At 37.4% G+C, this 23,388-nt stretch overlaps 1 long non-coding RNA gene across 3 annotated transcripts in view; it reads left to right on the top strand.

Annotated features, from left to right (window-relative positions):
* The first annotated feature begins 583 nt into the window (after positions 1–583).
* LOC133554023 (uncharacterized) overlaps positions 584–23,388 on the top strand; it is an 84,440-nt gene continuing 61,635 nt past the window's right edge. For all 3 annotated transcript variants that reach the window (XR_009807046.1, XR_009807045.1, XR_009807047.1), the window contains exons 1-7: positions 584–723; positions 19,488–19,523; positions 19,602–19,645; positions 20,197–20,229; positions 20,293–20,438; positions 20,507–20,561; positions 21,876–22,047. This is a non-coding gene — a long non-coding RNA (uncharacterized LOC133554023). The remainder of the gene's footprint in view (positions 724–19,487; positions 19,524–19,601; positions 19,646–20,196; positions 20,230–20,292; positions 20,439–20,506; positions 20,562–21,875; positions 22,048–23,388) is intronic.

Below are 23,388 nucleotides of genomic sequence, written 5' to 3'. Positions count from 1 at the left end.
AGGTCTAAAAGTGAATATGGAAAGTTTGCTGCTGGAGCCAACTCAACACATGTCTGCTCAGCACAGCACATTGTAAGTACAATACTTATTCATTGTTCTCATATATGACAGGAGAGCAAATGAGAGAGAGGACCCAAGGGCGTTCCAGGTGCTCAAGGTCTGAGTGGACGCAAAGGAGAGAGAGGACCCATGGGCGTTCCAGGTGCTCAAGGTCTGAGTGGAAGCAAAGGAGAGAGAGGACCCAAGGGCGTTCCAGGTGCTCAAGGTCTGAGTGGACGCAAAGGAGAGAGAGGACCCATGGGCGTTCCAGGTGCTCAAGGTCTGAGTGGACGCAAAGGAGAGAGAGGACCCATGGGCGTTCCAGGTGCTCAAGGTCTGAGTGGACGCAAAGGAGAGAGAGGACCCATGGGCGTTCCAGGTGCTCAAGGTCTGAGTGGACGCAAAGGAGAGAGAGGACCCAAGGGCGTTCCAGGTGCTCAAGGTCTGAGTGGACGCAAAGGAGAGAGAGGACCCATGGGCGTTCCAGGTGCTCAAGGTCTGAGTGGACGCAAAGGAGAGAGAGGACCCATGGGCGTTCCAGGTGCTCAAGGTCTGAGTGGAAGCAAAGGAGAGAGAGGACCCATGGGCGTTCCAGGTGCTCAAGGTCTGAGTGGACGCAAAGGAGAGAGAGGACCCATGGGCGTTCCAGGTGCTCAAGGTCTGAGTGGACGCAAAGGAGACAAGGTATGTAGTTAAAGAGTCCACCAGGGGGCAGTGTTTACCCAGGAGTTGAATACAAATCTTACATTCAAGCAGGATGAAATATTTCTGTCCTTGTAGTGCTTCACTATGAACATATTCTGAAGATAATATATTATACTTACAATTTCTTCTAAAGATTGTATAACATGTATTTCATTACTCTGTCTAATAGTGCTAACCTTTAACAGTTAATGTTACTCATTTTCATTAACTACTAGTTTCTCTATAACTGTTTTATATTGTTGTACTTTCTTTCTTATTCAAGAAAATGTTTTAAATGTATTTATTTTATTTTATTTTATATATATTTTTTGAAAAGGACCTTATGAATGAAATTAGATTGTTTGAAGGGTTCTTCAAACCAGGTCCAGTCCAGATTATGTCCAGGTCGAGTTTACCTGAATTGATTAACGTGGACCCCGACTTAAACAAGTTGAAAAACTTATTGGGGTGTTACCATTTAGTGGTCAATTGTACGGAATATGTACTGAACTGTGCAATCTACTAATAAAAGTTTCAATCAATCAATCAAAGTCGGGCTCAGCAACACACGCCTTCATTTATGTACACTCAAAATTAGGAAACACAACAATAAATTGCAAATATCTGTAAACAAAATTACATTTTCAAACTTCCCATCTTTTTTTATGTATATTGGCATCATTATCGGTTTTAACCATATAACTTCCTGAAGTCAAAAAATACTGAATACATGTTTTAATGAGGGTAAAAAGTGAATATCTGTTTTTGGCCTTAAAAAAAACCTTTCACTGAATGCTATAATTAAATTGACTTAGTCATGACTGTCAATGAACTCTCCTAAAATAACAGAAACCATATTAAGCTTCATAAACAAACCAATAATTAAACACATTTTTCCAACTTCCACCCAAAAGGAAGACACAATATGACAATACCAAAACAAAAGCAGGGTGGATTCAGACTCCTTACAACAAAATAGGTATTCATCCGACTCTTGTCATATTCCATAGTTTTAACATTTTTCTTGTGTTCGAAAAGTTATAAATAATTTTAATTTGAAATTAACAATTTTGCAAATCGATAGTAGTTTTGTAGATTAATTTGAATATTTCTTCAGTCAAAAAGCAGTCAAAAATGTCCTCCCATTTTCCATGTGTTATATGAGCATCCTTCAAAGATTTCTTTATTAAATAAACATTATATTATTTTATATTTATTTTAGTTTCTTTTTGCCAACTAGAATTTCTTATTAGAGGTTTACAAACTAATAATTTAGTAGTTCCGTAATTAATTATTTGTTTCCATCTTTTCCCAATGATTCCAGTTAGTTGATTGAATGAAAAACTTGAACAAGCATCATCATACATAGTTCTAAAGGCCTACTGAAATGAGATTTTCTTATTCAAACGGGGATAGTAGGTCTATTCTATGTGTCATAATTGATCATTTCGCGATATTGCCATATTTTTGCTGAAAGGATTTAGTAGAGAACATCAACCATAAAGTACGTAACTTTTGGTGGCTAAAAAAAAAGCCTTGCCTGTACCGGAAGTAGCAGACGATGTGCGTGTGACGTCACTGGTTGTAGGGCTCCTTACATTGTTTATATTCACAGCCACCAGCAGCAAGAGCGATTCGGACCGAGAAAGCGACGATTTCCCAACTAATTTGAGCGAGAATGAAAGATTCGTGGATGAGGAAAGTTAGAGTGAAGCAATAGAAAAAAAAGGCTAGGGCAGTGGGAGCGATTCAGATGTTATTCGACACATTTACTAGGATAATTCTGGAAAATTCCTTATCTGATTATTGTGTTACTAGTGTTCTAGTGAGATTATAAAGTCATACCTGAAATTGGGAGGGGTTTGGTGACCAGCAGTGTCTCTGATGGAAGCCATGGAGGAGCCAAGAAAGTGGCAGCTGGCTATTTGACAGCTGCTGCAGGAAGAACGACACAAGCTCCGCTGATGTCTCCGATAAGAGCCGACTTATTACCACAATTTTCTCACCGAAACCTGCTGGTTGACATGTGGTAGAGAAACATGTTCGCTTGACTGCTCTGTTCCATAGTAAAGCTTCACAACAAACAAAGAAACACCGGCTGTGTTTTGGTTGCTAAAGGCGGCTGCAATCCACCGCTTTCCACCAACAGCATTCTTCTTTGACGTCTCCATTATTAATTGAACAAATTGCAAAAGATTCAGCAACACAGATGTCCAAAATACTGTGTAATTATGCAATTAAATTGGACAACTTTTAGCTGTGAATGATGCTTGGATAAAATGTCCACTACAAACAATAACGTCACAAACACGCGTCAACATAAGCGTCATCATTCTGCAATGTTTTCAACAGGAAACTTCGCGGGAGATTTAAAATTGCAATTTAGTAAACTAAAGCGGCCGTATTGGCATGTGTTGCAATGTTAATATTTCATCATTGATGTATAAACTATCAGACTGCGTGGTCGGTAGTGGTGGCTTTCAGTAGGCCTTTAAATTCATCATACTTCATAATCTTACCGTTCTCATTGATAATGTCATTGACAAAAATGATTCCTCTTTCAAACATAGTTTACCAAAAGAAAGGCTTTCCATCTATTACAACAATAGAGTTCATCCATTTTATCTTCTGCAAAATGTCATCTCTTTTTTCTGGCACATCAAATATAAAACACCACCATGAGTGGATTGTTTCCTTCATGAACCTCGCCATGTTTCCCAGCAGACTCTCTCTCTACATAAGGAAAATGCGAGGTCATCAATTGTAAAAACGGATACAATTTATTTTGATACAGTACATGTTTTTTGTCCAACAGGACACTTGTGTACCACTCAGTGTTTAATTACATCTTTGGAACAATTGATGCTTTTAAAGACAGGCACATAGCTTCATGGTTGAGAAGTTTCAGGCCCTCATATTCATTGTACAAAACCTTTCTTCTAATCTTTTCTGGTTTGCCGTCCCAGACAAAATGGAAGACCCTCCGCTCATAGACCTTAAAGTTTTTTGATGGAGCTAGTAATGACAAAAACAAATAAATAAATCGAGGAATGATTAACGAGTTGACAATAGATATTTTACCATACAAGATTAAGGATTTCCCTTTCCATAATTGCATAATTTTATCCAGTTTTCTTAATCGATTAACATAATTTACTGAGCCGAGATCTTCCAGATTCTCTGGTACAAAAACACCAAGTATGTTAAATGGTCCATTAATATTATTACTGAGCCCTTCAATGTTTTTATTCAATCTAACTTTTACCGTCAATATTTCCATAGCAATAATAAATAAGTATGGAGACAAAAGGCACCCTTGTTTTAGACCTCTTAATAGAAGTATTGTCCCAGAGATGTATCCATTATTGATGATTCTACAGTTCATTTAAATATATAGCGTCTTGATCCAGTGTAGTAAGGTGTTGCCAAAATTGAAACAAACTAAGCTTTTACACATCTAGGCTAATTTTGTAAAATTCTTTCTCCAGGTTGACTGTAAAAATTGATCCTTTTTTATTTTCCATATTATAATTTTCTATAATTTCTAATAACTGTCTAATATTGTTTCCTATGTTACTTAATTGTAGGAAACCTGATTGATCTTGGTGAATAATATTTCACCCTAACCCTAATATTTGACAAAACAGACTTAAGTCCTTAAGCCAAACATTTTGCCAGGATCTTGGCATCGTATCACTGAAGTGTCATTGGTCTCCAATTTTTTAGATAAACTTGGTCTTTATACTCACCATTTATTTCCTGTTTCAGAAAAAAGAAATAAGACCTTCTGTTTGAGTGTTAGACAAAAACATGTGTTTTATAAGAGTAATTAAAACTACAAAAGCAGTTGTTTCTTAACCTCTTCATAAAATACTTGATAGACCTCAATAGGTATTCCACCTAATTCTGGGGTTTCCCTGGATGAAAAGACTTAACAGCTTCCACAAGTTCTTCCTCTCTAATGAGGCCTTTACATGAATGGCTTTCTTCTGAAGTCAATTTTCTTTTATAATTTTCTGAAAAAAAAAAAGTAGTTTCAGGAGAGATTACTTTATTAGAAAAAATATTTCCAAAGTAATTTTCCTTTACTTTCAACAATGTGGTGTGTGTATCCAATACCTTTCCATTTGTTTTAATACGTATGGAAATGTTCTTTTATAACGTTTTTTTGCTTGGATATTTCAAATGAATTTTGATCACTTATCACCTTTTTTTCATCCAGATTGCTCTGTTGCAGTCATAACTTTAAAATAATTGTTTTTCAGTTAAGTTTAACTCTTCTTTTTTGGCTGTAAAAGGAATTCAGTTGCTCGCTAATTAGATTATCACTACTATCAATGTTTTTTGTAAATCCTCAATTTCTTTCTTTAATTCCTGTTAGACCATTTTAAGTTTTTTTTCTCCATGAAGAGTACGCAATGGCATATCCCCTTAAATATTTGAAGGCTTCCCAGGCGATTTGGCGATTTGATGATCCTATATTATTTTTAAATTAGTCAGTAATAAGTTTTTTTTTTTCAATGAATTATTCATCCTGTAGAAGCATTTGATTCAACTTCCAATATCTGGGCTCACATGTATTATCTTCAATTGCAGTTTTTTAAACCTATACAATTATTATCAGAACACAATTTATCATTGCTTGATATTGCAGTCACTTTGTTTAGCAATGAAAATGGTATATAAAAAATAGTCAATAGGACTTGCCTGGTTTTGTCTTCTCCACATATATTGTACTAACCTAGTATTTTTTAATCTCCAGATATCAATTAAATCAAATGCATCCATAACATTTTTAATCTTTTGTAAAGATTAAGGAGGGTTAGTAACCCTCTGGAGAGAGCAAGCACTCCGTCTTTGCATTTGGATTTGATCAACTTTACAACCATAGGTCTCGGTCTAGCATCCTCTTTGCGTTTGCCAATCCTGTGTGCTCGTTCCATTTGGATCCTCTTGACTTCTTCATCCGAAATGCCCAGTTGCTTCTGCAGAATGGCTGTGACGAGGTTCTCCGCGATGCTGTAAGTCTCTTCTACATCTTTCAGTTCAGTTCAGTTCAGTTTATTTTCAGTCTAACAAAAACATATTCAAACATAGATCACGATTCAAAAATGAATAACATGACTGAAACGGGCAGAAGCAAAAAAGCTTATATGCCCAACATACATTTTTTACATTCAATTAAGTTACCCTTTCTAATAATTCTGCAACACAAAAAGAAATATAGTCATTCAGCATCCACATTCAAGCTGCCCCCCAACAAACAATACAAAAATATGTACCTACACACATACACTTTTCTGTAAATAGATAAACATACATACCTTCTAAATACAACATTTAACCAAACAAACATACATTTCTAGTTCACATAACTTTTTAAAATACATTGTGACATGTTCTTTTTTAAATTAAATACTGAGTCACTCATTTTTATTTCTTTACCAACAGAATTCCACAAATTAACACCGAGAACAGATAGACATCTACATTTAACCACTAGTCTTGCTTTTGGTAAAATAAACCTAGATTCATCTCTTAGATTGTATTTGCTGGTCTGTAGAGTGAAGTATTTTTGAATTCCTTCTGGAAGAGTATTTATTTTTGCTTTGAACATTATCTGTGTTATTTTATAATAAACAATATCTTGAAATTTCATAAGTTTTGATTTAACAAATAATGGATGGGTATGGTCATAATATCCTGCTTTTTTTATTAGCCGTACAGCTTTTTTTTTGCAGCAAAACAATATCATTAGTTATGGTTTTAAAAGTGGTTCCCCAGAGTTCTACACAGTATGTCATGTATGGAAGTATCAAAGTATAATAAATTGTTAACAAAGAATTATAATTAAGTAATTCTTTAGTTTTATACAAAACACCAAGTGTTTTTGATATTTTTGTTTTTATATAATTTACATGTTGTCTCCATGATAATTTATAATCAATTATAACTCCTAAAAACTTAGTATCAAAGACACGCTCAATTTTATATCCATTTATTTTAATATTTACTTCATTAGATACCTCAGTTTTGGTACCAAATATCATAAATTTAGTTTTAGCAATATTAAGTGATAATTTATTCATATCAAACCAGTTTTTAAGCACTGTCATTTCTTGTTCTATTTTTACCAAAAGTTCATTAAAAGATTTTCCAGAACAAAGGATAGTTGTATCATCAGCAAACATAAAAAATGTTAAGAAACTTGATGCATCACAAAAATCATTAATGAAAATTGTAAATAACTTAGGACCAATTATAGAACCCTGTGGAATTCCACAAACTATATTTTTAAATCCAGATATTGTATTATCCACCTGAACACATTGTTTTCTATTTTCTAGATAGCTCTTGATCCAGGACAGAGCTGGCCCTCGGATGCCGTACTTATCCAACTTATTTATTAACTGTCTGTGGTCAATGGTATCGAAGGCCTTTTTTAAATCAATATAGATGGCTATTGTAAATTCATCATTATCCATAGCAGTACTAACCTCCTCCAGCATATGCATTACTGCATACGTAGTTGTTCGATTTTCCCCAAAACCATACTGCTGCTGCTTAAGCAAGGTGTTTTTTTCCAGAAAATTATTAAACTGTTTTGTAAAAAGCTTTTCTAAAATTTTTGAAAATTGAGTGAGTATTGAAATCGGTCTATAATTTTCCATAAGATGCTTATTTCCGTTTTTAAAAAACAGGAATAACCTTTGCTATCTTCATATCATCTGGGAAGTATCCACACTTGAATGATTGATTACATATGTGAGCCAATGGCTTAGGAATTAAATGAATACATTCTTTAATAATTACCATATCTATGTGATATATGTCTGTAGATGTTTTACTTTTAAAGGCTCTTACTGTTTGAATTATATCCACTTCTGTTACTCCACTCAAAAACATTGATTTTAAATGAGGGTTTATTGTGTTTTTAGTCAAGCCTGTGTCCTCATAAACAGGTATTTTTTCTGCAAGTGCAGGGCCCATATTAACCAAATAGTCATTAAATTCTTCCACTATCATTTCTTTTTTGTTTAGTTTTATATTATTATCATTTATAAAGTAGCTCGGAGTCTCATGATTTTTACATCTATTACCTAAAACCTGGTTGATTGTGTTCCATGTTTGTTTAATATTATTTTTTGCTATCTTCAAATTTCTCGTTATAATAACTTTTCTTTTGCTTTCGTAGAATAGAAGTCAACTCATTTTTATAAATTTTATACTCCCTTTCATTTTGTTCAGTTTTATTTTTTAAGTAACTATTATACAGAACATTTTTTCTATTGGAGGCCATTACTAGACCCTTCGTCATCCAAGGCTTATTTTTACTCACTTTCTTTAGTGTGGACTTCACGACTGGACAGCAGGAATTATAAAGTTCTATCCATTTAAACAGAAATGCCCTGTATGAATCATTACAATTTTCAACATACACCCCTTCCCAGAAACATTTTGAAAGCTCATTCTTAAATGCTTGTATTCTTTCAGGTGTCCTTAATCTTGTTAATTTCAACAATGTTTTTTGTGCTATATTATTTACAATCATACTTTGAATATTCACAAACACTGGAAAATGATCTGTGATGTCACTAAGGAGTATTCCACCTGTAGTTATGTCATGGATATTTGTAAAAATATTGTCAATGAGGGTAGCAGATTCTCGCGTTATTCTGCTTGGTTTATCAATTATTGGTTGCAAACCATAAGTAAACATTTCATTTATAAAGTCATTAGTTGGTTTATGGGTTCTCCATTTTAATAAATCAAAATTGAAATCTCCACACACAAAGACACATTTCTTGTTAGCTAGTTTTCCAAGTACTTTTAGTAGGCTGTCATGGAAAAGCTCTACATGTGACCCAGGTGTCCTATAAATACAACTCAAATATGCACTACGTTCGTTGTTTATTTGTATTTTTATAGTCATACTCTCCATAACATCATCTATAACTAGACTGTCGATAATTTCACAGTAATATTTTTTTTGTACATAGAACGCAACGCCACCTCCTTTTTAATTTTTTCTATTTATATTATAAAAATCATAACCTTCTAATATAAACATATCATTAATTTCATCTGTCAACCATGTCTCTGAGATGCAATTGCTTGGAATGTTGATTTTAAAGATTCCAAACACTCTTGTATCTTCTCAAAATTAGCCCTGAGACTTCTACTATTAAAATGAATAAGCAAAAAACCCTTTAAATCCACATTTTTAAAACTATCCTCTGAGTAATATGAAACATTTATGTTATGTAATCCACTTAGATTAATTTCTGGATCAATGTCATTACAAAATTCTCCTACTTTATCATCATTCATTTCTAAATAACTTAAATTTAGTTCCTTACAGCTTATCCTGTCTTGAATATCTTCTTGCCCAGCTATACTGCTTTCTTCCTCGTCAGAAATATAAAAGTCAAACTCATTATTAGTCATCCTCCAAAGAAGTTTAACCAAAATATCAATAATGTACTAAAATGTACGATATAACTTAAAAAAACACACATTATCCATAATCCTAATGTCCATATACCATGTGTACCATACATTTTCATTGTCCACATACCATTTGTTGTCCTGATTCAACAAGTTATTTAAATTGTTCCAAGTCTTTCACGTTTTTAATCCATATTGGCTTCATTTGATCCGATCCATTTGGCTTTATGTAGACTTTGCCATGTCTCGTCCATGTAGATTGAATCTTATTTTCTTTCCTGAGAATGCGGCCACTTCTTGGAATTTCACCATTTTTCTTTGTCAGGTGCTCATTCAGATAAATTCCAGTGCCCTTTAGCTTTTTGGACTGTCTCAGCAGCTCCATTTTGTGTTTCTGGTTAACCATCTGCATCACTATTATTGGTCTTGCTTTAACATTCTTGTTTGGAAATGAATAGCATGTTGATATGTTTTGTTTCTCAACGATGATGTTTTTACCTCTGAAAAAGTCCAGGAGTTTTTGCTCAAGAGTTTCAAGTTCCTCCGTAGGAGCATCTTCACCTTGGTTCAGCCCAGCTGTAACTCGAGCATAACTGCGGTGTTTCAGCTCTAGTCCTGTGACCACAATGTCATTGACAAGTGATTGTTGTTCCAAATCCTCACATCTCTGTTCCAAAAGTTCAATCCTTTTGTCTCTCTGGATCACATTCTCCTTCAGCTCCTTCACTTCCTCCATGAGGCCCATGATGTTTCCTTGTTGCTTTAGAACCTTAGCAATCTCTTCACCCATGAAGTTTAGAGATTTCTTTATCTCTTCAATTTCCTCTGACAACTTTTTAATTGTTATTGTCATCTTTTCAAGTAATTTTACACAGGTATTTTAGGTACCGTATTTTCCGCGCTATAAGCCGCCCCGTGTTATAAGCCGCACCTTCAATGAATGGCATATTTAAAAACTTTGTAAACCTATAAGCCGCACCGGGTCATAAGCCGCGCCCATGCTGCGCTAAAGGGAATGTCAAAAAAACAGTCAGATAGGTCAGTCAAACTTTAATAATACAAACCAGTGTGCGAATGTGCAATCACAACAATAGTAACACTCAAAATATTGCAGAGCAATAGCAACATCAATAACTCAACTTTGGTCGAACGTTAATGTCACAGCACACAAAATAAACATTTAAAGCTCACCTTCAGAAGTTATTCCTCATCCATAAATCCCTCGAATTTTTCTTCTTCGGTGTCTGAATTAAAAAATTGGGCGAATACGGCATCCAAAATGGCGGGCTCCGTCTCGTCGAAGTCATCAGAGTCAGTGTCGCTGTTGGTGTCCGGCAGTTCCATGAATCCTGCCTTCCTGGCCGGATCTTTTTTCAGCTATCTTGTTTTTACAATATGCGCGGAAAGTAGCCAGCTTTTTTTGAAAGTCTTTTGGCAGTTGCTGTGAAATAGTAGTCCGTGTGCGGACGGAGAGATTGCGTCTTTTCATGAACCGGAAACACCAAGAAGCTCCACCTTTAAAATCATCCAAGTGAAGTTCGCTTGCTGGCGCTGTTGCCTTCATTGGAATAGTGATGTTACTGACACTTCTGCTTGCTGCTCTCTGCTCAACAACCCACTGTTAGAGTTTGTCCTCCAACTCTTGCCATCTTGCTTTGTTCCCTCAAACTCTGTGTTGTCTTCTTTACTTGGCGCAGGTCATCTTGTTGCTTCCTCCACCTAAGCACCATTGATTCATTTATGTTCAATTCTCTCGCTGCTGCTCTATTTCCCTGTTCTTCTGCGTGACTTATTTCCTTGAGTTTGAATTCTGCGTTGTACGCGTGTCTTTTAGTAGGAGCCATTTTGTGGTCGTCTTTACAGAAACACACAAATGAAATGAATCGGATTAGCCGCGCGCTTCTTCTTCTACGGGGGCGGGTGCTTACCTTGGCGGTTGCGTACCGTAGAAGAAGAAGCGCTTCCTCTTTCCAGGTGGGCGGGTGCTTACCTTGGCGGTTGCGTACCGTAGAAGAAGAAGCGCTTCCTCTTTCCAGGTAGGCGGGTGCTTACCTTGGCGGTTGCTTACCGTAGAAGAAGAAGCGCTTCCTCTTTCCAGGTAGGCGGGTGCTTACCTTGGCGGTTGCTTACCGTAGAAGAAGAAGGGCTTCCTCTTCTACGGGGAAAAAAGATGGCGGCTGTTTACCGTAGTTGCGAAACCTAAACTCTATGAAAATAAATATTTATATTAATACATATATAAGGCGCACCGGGTTATAAGCCGCACTGTCATCTTTTGAGAAAATGTTTGGTTTTTAGATGCGGCTTATAGCGCAGAAAATACGGTAACTTGATGAGCTGCACTGAAGTTTTCAGAAGGCCTGTTTGGGCCTTGATTTGATACTCCTAAAATACCTTTTTCAGAGTCCAATGTTGTTGCAATATCCCCAAAGTAGTGAAGTAAAGTATTCCTTCACCATCAGCAATGGAGCATTTCAAGATATTTGTCTCAGATTCCAGATATATTTGATGAATTGTAGAGAGACTCTGAGCAGGGAGAAGCATTGGCAGCCATCTTGTCACCTTCATCTTCATAATCAGCAACTTGTCCCGCATGCTCCTGCAGCGGAGTTCCAACAAGTCCGCCTTTAATTTCTCGCTCTCTGTTGTCAGTCTAGTAGTTTCGAGTTCCTGGCTTGTTAACTCAACTTTTAGTGTCGTCTTTTCCTTTTTTATCTCCACCATTTCAGCGTGATTGTACTTGACTGATTTTTTTCAGCTCTGGAACGTCAGTTATTAGTTCAATCAAAATGTCCAGTTTTTCAACCATAGCTCGCAACATTTTTCGATCGTCCGGAGTAAACATTGCATTTTCGTCCAAATCCCTAGAGGACAATTGATCACGGACGTGTTTAGATTCCTTTGATCCGCGTTGTGGCATAGTTGCAGGGGAACAATGGGCCACTCGGCGTTCGAGGCACCTTATTTTCAGCCAAATCACCCTCGTGAGTAGAATATATCTCACCAATTGCAGAGAGGCGGATATATATAGTGTAAATGACTTCAAATCTTGTGTCACTGGCGCGTTTATGCCATTTATCACATTACATACTGGGACTTGTGTAGAGACTGTCTCAGCTCACGGTGGCCTAACCTGCTGTCCTTTAAACTTGCTGTATTATATAAGTATTTCTGTCCTTATACTGTAGTGCATCAATACATACACTCTCTTCGAAATATAGTATGTGTTTCTAGCCTTGTACTGTAGTACACCAATACTACAAAAGATAGCATATACGTGTGTAGTTACACTTTTTTTTCTAAAGTGTTTGCGTCCTTGTTGTACATCAATATTACATCCCCCTTAAGATAGTATTTTATATAAGTATTTCAGTACATCAATACATACAATTTCTCCTATATAAGTACTTCAGTACATAAATACTTACACTTATTTCCAAAGATAGTGTATTGTAAAAGTATGTCAGTAAATCAATACTTAGTTTCTTCTAAAGATACAATGTCCAAGTATTTATGTCGTTGTACTATAGAACATCAATACATAAACTTTATTCTAAAGATTATATAAGTATTTCTGTCCATGCATTGTAGTACATCATTACTTAAACTGTCTTTGAAGTATTTCAGTACACGAATACTTATACAATATTCTATCTTTAGAAGAACGTGTAAGTGTTTCAGTACATCAATACTTAGTTTCTTCTAAGGGTACTATACATACAGTGCCCTCCAAAAGTATTGGAACAGTGAGTCCAATTTGTTTATTTTTGTTGTAGACTGAAAACATTTGGGTTTGACAGTAAAAGATGAGTATGGGACAATAGATCAACTTGTTAGTTTTTATTTCCAGGTATTTGCATCTGGATCTGATACACAACTTAGAAGATAGCACCTTTTGGTTCAACCTACCCATTTTTCATGAGAGCAAAAGTATCGGAACATGTGACTGACAGATGTGTGTTGTTGCCCAGGTGTTTCCCAATTACATTGATTATTCAAACACTAAATAGCACTAAATGTCTGAGCTCAGTTTCAGATTGAGTAGGATAGGTTTTACCTGTGCAGACTGCATTTAGAGTTGGCGCCAACATGAAAATGAGAGTCTATGGGTCTATGGGTGAAAACAAAGCAATTGTGAATCTGAGAGAAGATGGACATTCAATCAGAGCCATTGCACAAGCATTGGCCATAGTGAGTACAACCGTTTGGAATGTTCTGAAGAAGAAAGAAACCACTGGTGTACTAGGCTACAGACGTGGAACAGGACCAAGGAAAACATCAGCAGTTGATGAAAGAAACATTGTAAGAGCTATAAAGAACAACTGTTAGTGACATCAGCAACAACCTCCTGAGGGCAGGAGTGAAGGTATCACAATCTACTGTTTGCAGAAGACTTCATGAACAGAAGTACAGAGATTACACCAGAAGATGCAAACCACTCGATAGCAAGAATAATTGGAAGGCCAGGCTACATTTTGTCCAAAAGGTGCAGGGATGAGCCTAAAAAATTCTGGGAAAATGTTTTATGGACTGATGAGACAAAGATTATCTTCTTCCAAAGTGATGGAAAGGCGAAAGTTTGGAGAAAGAAAGGATCTGCTCATGATCCCAAACATACAAGCTCATATGTGAAACACGGCAGAGCTAATGTCATGGCTTGGGCTTGCAAGGCTTCTTCTGGGACGTCATCTTCATTGATGATGTAACCCATGATGGCAGCAGCAAAATGAACTCAGAAGTCTACAGAAACATTTAGTCTTCTAATTTAAAGAAAGATGCAACTAAACTGATTGGGAGATCCTTCATCATGCAGCAAGATAACGACCCAAAACACACTGCCAAAACAACAAAGGAGTTGATCAGGAGCAAGAAGTGGAAGGTTTTAGACTGGCTAAGTCAGTCTCCAGACTTAAACCCAATAGAGCATGTATTTTACCTGCTGAAGAGGAGACTGACAGGAGTAACCCCCCCCCCCCAAAACAAACAAAACTGAAAAAGGCTATGGAGAAAGCCTGGGAAAGCATCACAAAAGTTTTGCAACTAAATATTAAGTCCTATACACTTTAATGTATTTTAAGTTTATATGTTCCTGTTGGAGCCTATCTATATTATTTATTTATTAATTGTTTTGACAATCTAATCCAATAATGTCAATGATGATGTTGATTAATTATTGGCTGTTTTAGATTGATTATGATTAAGTGAGCCACTTCCTCCTCCTATGATTAAGAAGAAAGGACAGCTGGGCGTTCCCTTTCTCTGTCTGTCATGCTGAAGGAGTGAGGAGTGAAATAGTTTGTCTACCACCAAATAAGTTATTTTGATTATGTAGTCAACAACGGAGAATATTTTTTGTTTGTGAAAATATATTATCAACATTTTCAATCTAGAAATATCTCCCCGAGTGCTTATTAAGGAATTTAGTGAGTATTAAACCTCCTCCTCAAGGCTACTTGGCTATCTTTATTGTAATTTTTTTTAAACTTTTTGGAACGACAGAGTAGCCGTAACAAGTAAACAAACTACACTGTAGACCCGAAGGACCATCCACGATCGCTCTGCACCGACGACAGCAAGCAGCCGGCGGGCCGTGAGTAAAATCAACAGATGAACGTCATGAATGAATGAATGATCGCGCCGCTGCGCTGTATGGAATCATTTTAACGCTATAGAAAGGAAAGTTGCAGATTGTGGATGTGAAATGCACATGTTGGAAGGACATATAGGAATGAACTAAACAATGGACTAAGTGTAAAATAAATTGAGCAGTGTGATTATTTGGAATGATGTCTGGCACACCTGAGACGGCAGCTGAGGCCGACCACATGCCGAGAACGCGCATTGCTTTGCGCAGAGGCAGACTGGGCGCGTGCACAAGGAAGCTAAATGAAATAAAGACTTTGATGACTCATGTTAGAAATGCTGATAAAGTCAATGATGATTTTGAAATATTTAAAAGAGCTGTGGATGGATTTAAAAATGCTCACAACTTTGTGCAAAACTTGCTATCAGGAGAGGAAAAGGAAAATGATTATTATGACTGGTATGAACCCAGGATAATAAATGTGAATTATTTCATGAAACATGGAAAAGAGAAATTGCACAATCAAAAGTTGGACCACTGGACAGCATATCAAATTTATCTCACAAATCAAAGTCTGTCACTGGATCAAAAGCCTCTAGATGTTCCTCAGTATCCTCAGAATTAAAAAGGGCCAAAGCGTAACAGGCTGCTACAGTGGCTCGAGCTGCTGCACTGAAGGAAAAACACATCTTGCAACTGGAGGAAACAAAGCTTTAAGCAAAGATGGAGAAAATGGAACTGGAGGGAACAAAGCTTAAAGCAAAGATGGAGCAAATGGAGTTGGAAGCAGATCTCGCAGCATCAACTGCTAAAATACAAATCCTTCAAAGTGATTTAATTCATGAAAGTAATGAGGTGACTCAGGAACCCATGACTGAGTATTATGATTCTCACCATGAAAGAGAAACTATGGCGAGCAATGTGGACTTTATAGAGTTTGGTGTAATACACAAAACCCCACTTCACCAAACCATCTTAAGTCTCCACACACCTCTACCTAAAAGGAACACCAGCACATCAGAAGATCTAAATAAACCTCAAAACAAAAATGCAATTAAAAAACACAAGACCCAGAGTGTAAATCAGACTCATAATAAATCACTCTGCACAAGATAATGTGGTTATTAATGCTGCTCATGATAACTTGGAAATGGTTATTCAAAGACAAAGTGAAATCGTAAAACTCATTGTCTCACAGCAAAAACTCTACTACCAGCTAGAGAGATGTCTGTTTGATGGTAACCCACTGGCATATCAGTCTTTTATCCATGCATTTGAACACTTGATTGAAGACAAGACTGAGAATCATCAAGACCGACTCTACTACTTTGAACAGTTTGCATCTGGTTTGCCAAGAGACTTGGTTCACAGCTGTTTGCACATGGAAGCCAGTAGGGGCTATAATGAAGCAAGGCGCCTCTTAAAGGAACACTTTGGAAATGAGATGAAAATTTCGGGAGGTTACTTGGAAAAAGCCTTGAATTGGACAGCAATTAAAGCTGAGGATGGAAAAATGCTTCATGCATATGCAATGTATTTGAGAGGATGCTGTAATGTAATGCATGATTTACAGCATTTGGAGGAACTTGATATCCCATCAAACCTAAGGCTGATTACATCCAAACTACCCTACAAACTCAGAGAAAAGTGGCAAAGCACAGCTTATGAGACACAACAGAGGACTGTCAGGAGAATCAGATTCAACAATTTTGTGTATTTTCTAGAAATGCATGCCAAGATGCTTTTGGATCCATTGTTTGGAGACATTCAGGACCAAATAACAAAAAGGCCTCTTCCAAAAAGCACAAGTGGACTAAAACCAATTAGAGGCATAAACAGCAGCTTTGCTACTTCAGTAGCTGTGAATACAGAGTCAGCAGGAAGCGCTGTAAAATACTCTGTTCCACTGCAACCTGCTCAAACCACACCCAGTGGTATCATCCCTTTATGTAGTATTTTAATGGCAAACATGCTCTGATTGACTGCTCACAATTCAAAACACAGTCACATAACGAAAAGATTGATTCAACCCTAATCCACTTCCTCCTCCCATGATTAAGAAGACAGGACAGCTGGGCGCTCCCTTTGTCTGTCTGTCATGATGGAGTGAGGAGTGAAATAGTTTTTTTTTTACCACGAAATAAGTTATTTTGGTTATGTAGAAAGTCAACCACAAAGAATATTTTTTGTTTGTGAAAATAAATAATCAACATTTTGAATCTAGAAATATCTCCGCGAGTGCTTAAGGAATTTAGTGAGTATTAAACCTTCTCTTCAAGGCTACTCGGCTATCTTTATTTTAGTTTTTTCGAAACTTTTTGGAACGACAGAGTAGCCGTAACAGTTCCAATAGTTTTATTCACCTAAAAGTGTTGTGTTCCATTACAAATAATATTATCTTATAAGTTGTGTATCAGATCCAGATGTAAATACTTGGAAATGAAAGCTAAAATGTTGATCTCTTGTCTTATATTCATCTTTTGATGTCAAACCCAAATGTTTTCAGTCTACAACAAAAATAAAGGAACTGGCCTCACTGTTCCAATACTTTTGGAGGGCACTGTATAAGTGTTTCTATCCTTGGACTGTAGTACATCAATACTTACACTTATTCTAAAGATAGTAAATGATCCAAGTCTTTCTCTCCTTGTATTTGTAGCACACCATTACTTAAACTGACTTCTATTGATAGCATATACAGTTATGATCAAAATTATTCAACCCCCACACAATTTAGGTGTTTTAGCAAGTTGGACATTTATTCCTTATTTTGTTTATAGTCATATCAAATAAAGATGTATCAAATAGACAAATGCAACTTAAATTGTAACACTGTATTTTACAAAATACCAAAAAAGGACATTTTTATTAATATCTCATTGACAAAATGATTCAACCCCCTGGTTACATGCATCTTTAGTACTTAGTAGAACAGCCTTTGGCAGTAATGACATCCTTCAAACGTGATACATAACCGGACACAAGCTTCTTGCAAGCATCTCCAGTATTTTAGCCCATTCCTCTTGGGCAAAGGCCTCCAGTTCATTCATATTCTTGGGCTTGCGTGCTGCAACTGCCTTCTTCAAGTCCCACCACAGCTTTTCTAGAGGATTTAGGTCTGGTGACTGTGAAGGCCACTCCAGAGTCTCCCAGCCCTTCTTCTGCAACCACTCTGATGTTGATTTGGAGGTTGCTTGGGATCCTTGTCCTGTTGGAAGGTCCAACGTCTCCCAAGCCTCAGCTTCCTCACTGACTTCATGACATTTGCAGCTAATATATCCTGCTAGGAAATAGAATTCATAATGCCTTGAACGCGCTGGAGATTCCCGGTACCTGAGGCAGAGAAACACCCCCAGAGCATGATTGACCCCCCCACCATGCTTAACAGTAGGCAAGGTGTTCTTCTCTTTGTAAGCTTCATTTTTTCTCCTCCAGACATAACCTTGATTCATAGGCCCAAAGAGTTCCAGTTTTGTCTCATCACTCCATAGAACAGTTTCCCAAAAACTTTGGGGGTTCTCCAGATGATTTTTGGCATACTGGAGTCTATTTTTCTTGTGCCTGGTAGTCAGAAGTGGTGTGCACCTGGGAGTTCTGGCATGGAGGCCTTCATCTCGTAGTGCGCACCTTATTGTCTGGGACGAAACCTGTGTTCCCCCCTCTGCAATGTCCTGTTGTAGTTCCTCAGCTGTTACCCGGGGGTTTTTCACCACTGTACGCTCCAAATACCGGACAGCAGTTGCACACAGCATCCTCTTTCTACCACGCCCAGGTAGTGTTTCCACTGTGTCTTTAGCTTTAAACTTGCAAATTATGCTCCCAACTGTGTCTCTTGGAATGTGTAATGTCTTTGCTATTTTCTTATATCCATATCCTTTCTTATGAAGAGAAATGACCTCCTTTCTTGACTTCTTTGACTACTCCCTGGACTTCACCATGTTGCAAATACACCATTGACCCACTACAAGAAGCTGAGCGTCACAGTCTTTTTCAATCAGTTTAATTTTGCTCTTTATGCTTCTAATCACATCTACAGGTGTTTTCAACACCTGATTGAAAATATCTTATTCAAATTATGTTCTTAAGAGTTAAGATCTTCAAGGGGTTGAATAATTTTGTCACTGAAATATTAAAAGAAATGACACTGTTTGGTATGTTACAACATATAATGTTGTAATTCAATTTGCATTTGTCTACTTAATGCATCTTTATTTGATATGACTATAAATAAAATACGGAATAAATGTCCAACTTGCTAAAACACCAAAATTGTGTGGGCGTTGAATAATTTTGATCACAACTGTAAGTGTTTCTATCCTTGTCATGTACTTTCTCCTAAAGGTAGTATACTATACAAGTATTTCAGTACATCAATACATACATTTTCTTCTAAAGATAATATATTATACAAGTGATTCTGTCCTTGTACTGTAGTACACTTTATTCTAAATATAACAGTAAACTAAGTATTTCTGTCCCTGTACATCAATACATAGTTTTTTTTGTAAAGATAGTATATAAGTGTTTCTGTCCATCAATACTCACTATTTCCCCTAAAGTTCAAAATTATATAAGTGTTTCTATCCTTGTACTGTAGTACATCAATACTTACACTTTCTTCTAAAGGTAGTGTTTTATAGAAGGTAGTGGAATTAGTTATCATGTACAAGATGTATTTACAGGATATTTTTAACTCCATGTTATACATGTATGTTTGTCTCCTCATTCAAAGGGCTTCCAAAGAAGAGGTGGACCCAAAGGAGACATTGTGAGTATCACTTTTGTTTGTGAATGATTGGAGCCTTCAATATGAAACACTAACAAATATTCTGTTTTCTGCTTGAAGGTAGACTCCGACGTGGAGGGGCTAGCTGGTGAGAAAGGGGAAAAGTAAGACCAGTCATTTTGAACTTTCTGAAGTTGACCTGTTGATATTTAAATATTGAAAGCAAAGACAAATAATATACTATTTGACTGAGACCCATTTTGGGTCCCTAAGACTTTTAACAATCAAGGAAAGACCTTAAGGTTTTAAAAACCAAAATGGCCCCTACATTCGTTAACTTTTAAGTGTGCGGCCCTTTGTGGTAAAGTTTTGGACATCCCTTGTTTCGTTTTAATGAATAGCTGAGCAGAAAGGAATCTTGTATAGATTATACATTAACAGTACTTTAAAACATTTTTTTTTAATTAAAGTGAGTCATTGTGTTTCAGTATTTTTGCCCTGCCACTTGTAGGAACCCTCATTCTGCATGTTTTTGTACAAACTATTGTTGGACAATCTTTCAACGCTGCATTCAAACATTTTCGTAGTTGAACCTTACATGTAGAAACACAAATGTTTCTGGGTGCTGTGCTTACTGAACGGAGGAAAACAAATCTAAAGGACAAGAACTTGCAATTTTTAAAATCAGTATCTCATGATTGTTTGGGTGTGACAGGGTATGTCTGGAGAATCTGGCACTAAAGGACAGGTGAGTTGTGTATGATCATGTGTTAAGTAAATATACACTTCATGCACTTGTATGTGTTTGCAGCACAGAGTGAGGAGACCTTGGACATAATGGTCCAACATGGAGACTCTGGGAAGCCAGGTGATGTAGGACCCCCTGGACTGCCTGGTCCTCGGGGGTTGAAAGGCATGAGCGGTGTGCATGGCAGGCCGGGTATTGAGGGTCCACCGGTGAGTCCACTCACTGTTTGGGAAATGTAATGGTTGTCACTTTTACACAATGTTGTTCTTCTCTTCAGGGACAAGATATATCTGACCAGCATATTATTGATGTGGTATAAAGAATGTTGCAAGGTGAGCTTTACCACTCTAATTTCCCTCCCAAAAAATAATCAATTGCTTGTTATTGTAAACAAAAACTCTATTACATATGTAAAGTTTCAGTTCAATATGTCAAAATTGAAAATGACAGTTAGCCAAAATCAAATCAAAACCGAAAATGTTGGAAGATGTGTGGAGATGTGGTGGAGAGGTTAGGGTTAGTGTTTTATAGTAAGGAATAAGTTATTGTGTATAACAGGGGTCACCAACGCGGACACCCTAACCCTAACCCTAACACGTAAGGACCAGATGAGTAGCCCGCTGGCCTGTTCTAAAAATAGCTCAAATAGCAGCACTTACCAGTGAGCTGCCTCTATTTTTTAAATTATATTTATGTACTATCAGGGTTAGGGTTAACCCCAACTCTCGCTTTGCTTGACATTTTTAATTCAAAGAGAGACAAAACTAAAATTTAATTAGAAAATCCAAGAAAATATTTTAAAGACCCTGTCTTTTTACTTTGCTTCTTATAACTTTCAGAAAGACAATTTAAGAGAAAAAATACATTCTTGAAAATGATTTTAGGATTTTTAAACACATATACCTTTTTACCTTTTAAATTCATTCCTCTTCTTTCCTGAAAATTTAAAATGTTAAGCCCACCAGGCTGCACCAAACTTTTGGTGCTTTGTTCACACAGAAAAGTACAGTGGTGTATGTGCAGCAACTATGAAGGTTGCAAGCCTGTTTGGTTCCACTTATCTTTGTGAATCAGCCTTTTCTGACATGAACTTCATCAAGAAGAAACACAGAACAAGCCTCACTGATGCACATCTGCAAGACTCACTCAGAGTTGCAGTTTCTAGTTACACAGCAGAGTACAACACACTAGTTAACAGAATGCCATGCCAGGCTTCCCACTAACTGACAAAGAAACAGATATCAGATTTGGTGTCCAGTTCAAAGTGTGACATGATGAGAGTTGACTTTTGTATTTTACGTGAGTTATTATTTGTACAAACATGGTGCAAAGTAATTCATGATTTGTTAAAAAATGTTAGTGGCTAGCTAACCTTAACCCTAACCCTAAATCATTAAGATCAGTTTTTCCACATAATATTTATTATTAATAATAACATAGAGCTAAAGGTAAATGTAGCAAATTGGCTATTTTTGGCAATTTATTTAAGTGTGTAACAAACTGGTAGGCTTTCGCATAAATCAGTACTCAAGACGTAACCCTTGGTTTCAAAAAGGTTGGTGCCCCCTGGTGTATAAGATGTATGTATGGTATATTTTTAATCTCTACATTATACAGTTCCTAAATGAATCTCTTTTTTGTGACAGAGAGGCTGGCAGCAGTAGCAGTGAGCACTAAAAGGGCTGTGCCGTTGAACAACCGGCTATTCTGGTCCTCCGTGATTAATGGTTCCACAAGGACCACATGATTTGCCTGGTTCCCGAAGAATTCCTGGAACGATGGGAGCTGACAGACGGATTGGAAACACATGTCTTAAAGGTAGGGACATGTTTAGTTTCATCTACAGTAATGTGTGTGTATACATATGCTTACATATACATATTTAAACGTGTATACATTTGTACCAATGTGTACATATGTATGCACTTTTTTTTTAGTCAGTATACAAACGTACAACGAATTGGGGTTAGGGTTAGAGGGTTAACCCTAACCCCAACCCTAACCGACTGTCTTTCTATGCCTCAAACCTACCCTCTAACCCTAACCATAACCCCAACCCTAAATGACTTTCTTTCGATGCCTAAATGCTACCCATCTCGCTTTCTCTTTAAATCTAACCCTAAATCCTTACCCCAACCCTAACCCCAATCCTAACCCCAACCATAACCGACTGTCTTTTCTATGCCTAAAACCTACCCTCTAACCCCAACCCTAACCGACTTTCTTTCTATGCCTGAATCCTACCCGTCTCTCTTTCTCTTTAAATCTAACCCTAAATCCTTACCCTTACCCCAACCCTAACCGACTGTCTTTCTATGTCAAAGACCTACCCTCTAACCCCAACCCCAATCCCAACCACAACCCCAACCCTAACCTTACCCTAACCCAACCCTTAACCTAACCCAAATCCTTACCCTTACCCCAACCCTAACCGACTGTCTGTCTATGCCTAAAACCTAACCCTTATCCTAACCCAAATCCTTACCCTAACCGACTGTCTTTCTATGCCTAAAACCTACCCCATGACCCCAATCCAAACCCCAACACTAACCGACTGTCTTTCTTTGCCTAAAACCTACCCCCTGACCCCAATCCTAACCCCAACCCTAACCGACTTTCTTTCTATGCCTAAATCCTACCTTTCTCTCTTTCTCTTTAAATCCAACCCTAAATCCTTACCCCAACCCTAACCCCAATCCTAACCCAACCCTAACCGACTGTCTTTCTATGCCTAAAACCTACCCTCTAACCCCAACCCTAACAGACTTTCTTTCTATAGTTAAGACCTACCCTCTAACCCCAACCCTAACCCAGACCCCAACCACAACCCTAACCCTAACCCCAAACCCCAACTCCTTACCCCAACCCTAACCCTAACCCCAACCCCAACCCCAACCCCAACCCCAACCCTAACCCTAACCCCAACCCTAACCCCAACTCTAACCCCAACCCCAACCCTAACCCCAAACCCCAACTCCTTACCCCAACCCTAACCCCAATCCTAACCCCAACCCTAACCGACTGTCTTTCTATGCATAAAACCTACCCTCTAACCCCAACCCTAACCGACTTTCTTTCTATAGTTAAGACCTACCCTCTAACCCCAACCCTAACCCAGACCCTAACCCCAAACCCCAACTCCTTACCCCAACCCCAACC

The sequence above is a fragment of the Nerophis ophidion genome, linkage group LG06 (genome assembly GCF_033978795.1).
Source record: "Nerophis ophidion isolate RoL-2023_Sa linkage group LG06, RoL_Noph_v1.0, whole genome shotgun sequence".
Classification (NCBI taxonomy): Eukaryota; Metazoa; Chordata; class Actinopteri; order Syngnathiformes; family Syngnathidae; genus Nerophis; species Nerophis ophidion.
Note: the sequence above shows the minus strand (reverse complement) of the source record. Positions and strands in the feature narration are given on the sequence as shown.